We start from the raw sequence: 6,803 nt of genomic DNA on the forward strand, positions 1-6,803 counted from the left end.
AATGTACGTACTGTTGTACTTGTGGCTGTTTAAGGAATACTTTCGCATTGAAACAAATAAAATGGTCTTGATACATGCTTGTTTGAAATACTTGTATCTCACTGTCGCTGTAACAACGCTCGTCAAGTTTGTGAATGTTTGCTATGGAGGCCCAAAATTTAAATGGACTACAAAAAGTTTGAGGCCCAAAAAATAAATGAATCGTATAAGGCCGCGTCCTATAAAACAAAAAGGCTGAATTCTTGGGCTCAGCCCATGTAGTTGACACAAATTGCTTGAAAAAATATATAATAAATGGGCTCGGCCCACAAAGACGGTTGAACTGGACCGGGCTGAATCTTGCCAGTGACCTTTCCAATTGGTCGCAATTTTGCCACGTCGGATCCGACGTGGCCTGGGCAGACAACCAGTGACCAAAACAAAAGATCATGGGTTCAATGACCTTCTGTTTTGGTCGTAAACGTCTACGACCTTCTCACAGAGAAGGTCGTTAATTTCAGTTTACGACCGCCAGCTTTTGACCTTCTGTTTTTGGTCACAAAAAGGTCGCAAATGAAAAACAATGACCTTTCCGTGACCAATAGTCAAGGTCACAAGTTGACATATTTTTTGTAGTGTACGTTTTCTTATCCCTTGTTTTAGGGTTTGAGTTTGGACTATGATGCTTGTCCTTTTTGTTCTCGATTGAATGACTATTTTAACAATCTGTTGCTTCATTCGATTATTATATCTATTGCATATATATTTTGTCTACTATTTGGATTAAACTTAATAAAAAGTTTGCTCAAATGTTTGACATTCCAAAAACCTGATATGTGCAGGCAATTTAGTCCAATTGCTTTGGCAGCCACTGCCAAGTCTGCTTCGTTTGAGAGTGTGAACTATAGGAGGTGGTGTGTGAGGACAATTATATGGCATACCACTATCAACTATTTACACGTCTCTAGGAGCGAACTAGAGGGAGATCTTACTTCTGAACAAGAGCAAACTTTCCAGGCTATAGACCCTCTTATGAGGTGCTACTTTGAGTGTTTTTGGCGACAAGATTGTCGATTCCTTCATGACCATCCTTTTTTTATTTTTTTCGAAAAGGAGGATGACCCCAGCCTCTGCATCAGGGCAATGCATGCAATCATTTAATTACGAAAAACTCTTAACTTCAACCGGATGAAATTTCGCTCGCTTAAACCGTGCGCTACGAGCGACACGCGTCCTGATGGGGCTCGCCAACCTGCCTGGCCTTATCCCCTCATATCCAGCGAGAACCACTCATTCCACCTAGATCGACCCCTTTTACTCCCCGCATATCTCGCCATGGATTTGCTGTCAAAGCTTTGTCCTCCATGACATGCTTGCCCAAGCTCCAATCCTTGATGCCCACGTTCCCAACGTCGGCGCTCCGCGTGCAACCGATGTGATGCTGCAACCTTGCGGGCACGCTTGGCGCACTCCTGTGACAGAACACACAAGGGTAAGATGGCTGCTTGTTCGTGCTGCCAGCGATGTGATGTTTTGCTCGTCGACCTACCGGTGCCATGGTCATCAATGCTGCGACACAGCAACTCATCCAGGGCCGCGGTACTACGATGCAACCTCATTGTCTCGTGCGTGCTATGATGCAACCACTACAAGTCGCCAGCGTCGGAGCTGCAATGGAGCTTGATGGCGGCTTGCTACGTCTTGAGCTTGCGTGATAAGAGATAGACCCGGGGGCCATAGGTTTCACTAGTGGCTTCTCTCGAGATAGCATAAATATTACGTTGGGTGAAGAAATTACTGTCGAGCAATTGATACAAAAGCGAATAATTATGAGATTATCTAGGCATGATCATGTATATAGGCATCACGTCCGTGACAAGTAGATCGACTCCTGCCTGCATCTACTACTATTACTCCACACATGACCGCTATCCAGCATGCATCTAGAGTATTAAGTTCATAAGAATAGAGTAACGCATTAAGAAAGATGACATGATGTAGAGGGATAAACTCATGCAATATGATATAAACCCCATCTTTTTATCCTCGATGGCAACAATACAATACGTGCCTTGCTGCCCCTGCTGTCACTGGGAAAGGACACCGCAAGATTGAACCCAAAGCTAAGCATTTCTCACATTGCAAGAAAGATCAATCTAGTAGGCCAAACCAAACTGATAATTCAAAGAGACTTGCAAAGATAACTTAATCACACATAAAAGAATTCAGAGGAGATTCAAATATTTCTCATAGATAAACTTGTCATAAACCCACAATTCATCGATCTCGACAAACACACCGCAAAAAGAGTTACATCGAATAGATCTCCAAGAACATCGAGGAGAACATGGTATTAAGATCCAAAAAGAGAGAAGAAGCCATCTAGCTAATATCTATGGACCCGAAGGTCTATGGTAAACTACTCACAACTCATCGGAGGGGCTATGGTGTTGATGTAGAAGCCCTCCGTAGTCGATTCCCCCTCCGGTGGAGCGCCGACGAAGGCTCCAAGATGGGAACTTGCGGATACAGAAGGTTACGGTGGTGGAAATAGTTTTCGTGGTCGCCTTTGATGTTATCGGGGTACGTGGGTATATATAGGAGGAAGAAGTAGGTCGGTGGCCACCCGAGGGGCCCACGAGATAGGGCGGCGCACCCTCCACCCTCGTGGCCGCCTCGACTGCTTCTTGACTTGCAATCCAAGTCCTCTGGATCACCTTCGTTCCAAAAATCACGCTCCCGAAGGTTTCATTCCGTTTGGACTCCATTTGATATTCCTTTTCTTCAAAACACTGAAATAGGCAAAAAAACAGCAATACGGGCTGGGCCTCCGGTTAGTAGGTTAGCCCCAAAAATGATATAAATGTGAAAAGTAAAGCCCATAAACATCCAAAACAGGTAATATAATAGCATGGAACAATAAAAATTATAGATACATTGGAGACGTATCAAGCATCCCCAAGCTTAATTCCTGCTCGTCCTCGAGTAGGTAAATGATAAAAACAGAATTTTTGATGTGGAATGCTACCTAGCATATTTCTCAATGTAATTTTCTTTATTGTGGCACGAATGTTCAGATCCAAATGATTCAAAATAAAAGTTCATATTGCCATAAGAAATAGTAATACTTCAAGCTTACTAATCAAAGCAATCATGTCTTCTCAAAATAACATGGCTAAAGAAAGTTCATCCCTACAAAATCATATAGTCAGTGTTGGGAATATAGCTATTTGTGTAAACCGCCCAGTAGGGGCCGGGTTATGCAAAGAGATTCATCAGAGAGAAGCCCAAGGCCAAGCATGAAGATAGCGGTTCAAGAAAGGCTTAAGGCCCGCTAGCGACTTAAGGCCCGTCTTAGTAAACCAATGTAATAATATTACTTGTATCATAAGGTAGACTTAACTAGTCATCGAGCCGGACATTGTTTATAAGCCGGCCGGGACTCTGTAAACCGCAGGGCGTCCACCCGTGTATATAAGGGGACGACTCGCTGGCGGCTTAGGGCAAGAAACAACTCATCGAGAACCAGGCATAGCGTGTCTCGCTCCCTGGTCATCGAAACATCAATACCAACCCAACTAGACGTAGGCCTTACCTTCACCGTAAAGGGGCCGAACTAGTATAAATGCTCTCGTACCCTTTGTCCCGATTTAACCCCTTCAAGCTTCCTAGTTGCGATGGCTCCACAACTAAGTCCTTTCACGAGGACATCTGACGTGATAATTCCATGACAATTGGCGCCCATCGTGGGGCCAGCGCATGGTGGATTTGAGTTCTTGAAGGGCAACTTCGAAGGGCTCAAGGGATACGTGGTGGGCTGGATGACCAAGAGTCGTCGCGGAAAGATCTACATCGACGACGAAGGCTGGGGTCCCGACGCTGGCTCAATTGAGTACCGCTACCGGGTCCCCTTCGGCGAAATCCATGTCTTCATCGGCTGGATCGGTCAGTCGGGCCCTGAGCTGGACAACTGCACCGACCTCGTCGAGACGGCTCAGCGTGCAAGGAAGACCCGGACTCAACCTGTCTTGAGGCGTGCCTTCATGGGTTGTGTCCACGGAGAGGAATTTCCCGAAGGATCTGAAGATAGGGGTGAGACGGCGGTCCTCTCCGACGGTGACTCGTCCACCGGCTCAACAAATTCATTGTATCAAGTGCAAGACGGCACGCTCGGGGGCTGTTCTGATGGCAGCAGTATTCCGGACCCCTGTGAGCCGCCAAGATGGGCAGGTATCTTGATGGCTGGAACTCAGCCCGGTTCAAACTCTACAGCTGCGGCAGCGATCACATCCGGGTTAGGAGCAGCCAGGGCAGGCGGCCCCGTGCGCTCACCGGCTCAGGTGTTGATGGATCTCATGGACAAGCTTACGGCCCTATTAACCGCCACGGTTATTCCTGCAGACAAGCATGAGCATGACGCAGTGGTAGCACAGGTGCGTGAAGAGATAGCTCAGGCCAAGGAGGCCTTGGCAGCTGAGGATACTAGACTAGCTACCGAGCGGGCGGCTCTCGACGCCCGGGCACAGCGCTTGCAGTCAGAAGTTTACCAGCTCACAGAAGACTCAGTCTCGGTTACCTCCGAATTATGACCCTCGGGTTCTTTTCGCTACACCCGGAGCCAGCCCAAGTAACCTAGAGGCCAATCAGTGTATGACAGCCGGAACAGGAGGGCCGACTCAGCCTCGGGAGATTGCACCACCTCACGTGAGCATGCCACCATCGTGTTATGTACCGGTTCCACCGGGTCACTTTTCCAACCCCATGGAGAACTTAATTGCAGCTTCAGCGCGTTTGGCGGCTCTTCCTATGGAGGGTGATGACCCGGCGGCAGTAGAGACCTAGAGAGTCAGAGAGCTCCTCCAGACAGCTTTAGCTCAGCAGGAGACCTATTCTTACAGCTGGGACAGGATTCATTCAACTCCCCCGCCCTGGTTAGCACCACCTTGCCAGAACCAGAGCCCGAGTTACAACAGGCACATGGAGTCGGAAGCTTTGTCAAGCAACGCCCAACGCCGTAACCAGCCCGATGGCTATAACCTGGTGCAAGATCGAATACGTCAGGAAAACGAGCAGGCGGCTCAGGCGGCGGCTCAACAGATGGCACATCAGGATTTTCCAGAGTATCCCACATCTTCTGTTGAGGCGGGTGTCGCCACTAGAACCGGTGGTGTTCCTTGTCTGGTTCCGGCTTTACGTAATGTGCGGTTGCCCAAGGACTTCAAGGGACCTCGAAAGGTGCTGAATTACACGGTCGACTTGCAGCCCGGAGCATGGATTGAGAGTTATGAGATGGCCATGGAGCTGTTGGAAGTCAGTGACGCGACAATGGCTAAGTATTTCACCATGATGCTAGATGGAACGGCCCGGTCTTGGTTAAAGGGCCTGCCACCCAATTCCATTGGTTCATGGGGCGAGTTAAAGGCCCGGTTCATCCAGAACTTCAAGGACACCTGCAAGCAATCTATGTCGATTGTGGACCTGACGGATTGCAAGCAGGAGGAAGGTGAGTCCACCACCCACTGGGTACGCTAGGTCAAGGAGATCATTCATTCCTCTGACAAGATGGATGCCGGCTCTGCAGTCCTTATGTTGGAGAAAAATTGCTGCTTTGAGCCGCTGAGACAGAAGCTGGGGCACCTTAAACGTGACCTCACGGATATGGGTACGCTGATGGCGGCTTTAGTCAAATATGCCGATTCTGATAGTACCAAGGATCCCGTGTCTGACAATGAGAAGACAGGGAAGGGAAAAAGGAACGGCAATGGAAAGGGTCAGCAGCATAACCCAGGGAATCAAGGCGGCAATAAGCGTAAGGCGGATGGCAACCCGGAGTTTGTGGACAATGCCAACGCACGAGGTAACAACAAGAGATATAAGGGTAAGCCGCCTCGGTCCGGCGGGTCAGGCCCATCTCTTGAGCAGCTACTCAATGAGCCCTGCCCAAAGCACGGCACCCGGGAGCACCCCGCCACCCACCTATGGAAGGATTGTGCGATCATGAAGGCATTTAAAAATTACAACACCTTTGATGTCAGTCACGGATCTGGCGGCGGTTCAGGGGCTGGCGGCTTTCATGGCTCGGGCGGTGGCTCAAATTCCGGTTTTCAGGGGAATTCAGGTGGTAATAATCAGCAGCAGTCTGGTCAAGGAGGGCAGCAGCAGCAGCAGTTGGGTTACCAAAGCCATCCAAAGCAGTTGAGTGGTGGACAGTATCACGTGTTTACCACTAGCTTGTGCGAACGTGACCAAAAGATTCATAAGAGGGCCGTAAATTCTGTTGAGCTGGCAATTCCTCGTTATTTGAGGTGGTCAGAGCAGCCGATTATATGGAGTAGAGAGGATCACCCTCCGCGGGTCGATAATCCGGGTCAGTTAGCCTTGGTGGTGGCACCCCAGGTTGGTGGGTATAAGTTCACTAAGGTACTCATGGATGGCGGTAGCAGTATCAATATCCTCTACTATGAGACCTTTCAGCGCATGGGGTTGAATGGGAAGAATTTGAGAACATCCAACACTGTTTTCCATGGGGTGGTTCCGGGTAAATTGGCTTACCCAGTTGGCAAGATTGAGCTGGAGGTGGCCTTCGGAAACGAACATGATTCCAGGGCTGAGAAGTTAATGTTTGAGGTGGTCAAAATCAGGAGCCCATATCATGCTCTGTTTGGGCGGCTGGCTTACGCCAAGTTCATGGTCCGGCCGTGTTATGTTTATTTGCAGCTCAAGATGCCGGGTCACAAGGGCACCATCACTGTGCATGGAAGTCGGAAGGTGGCCCTCTGGAATGTGAAGAAGGTGACGCGGCTTATGCTGAGTCGGCCTGTGCG

The sequence above is a fragment of the Triticum aestivum genome, chromosome 1B (genome assembly GCF_018294505.1).
Source record: "Triticum aestivum cultivar Chinese Spring chromosome 1B, IWGSC CS RefSeq v2.1, whole genome shotgun sequence".
NCBI lineage: Eukaryota > Viridiplantae > Streptophyta > Magnoliopsida > Poales > Poaceae > Triticum > Triticum aestivum.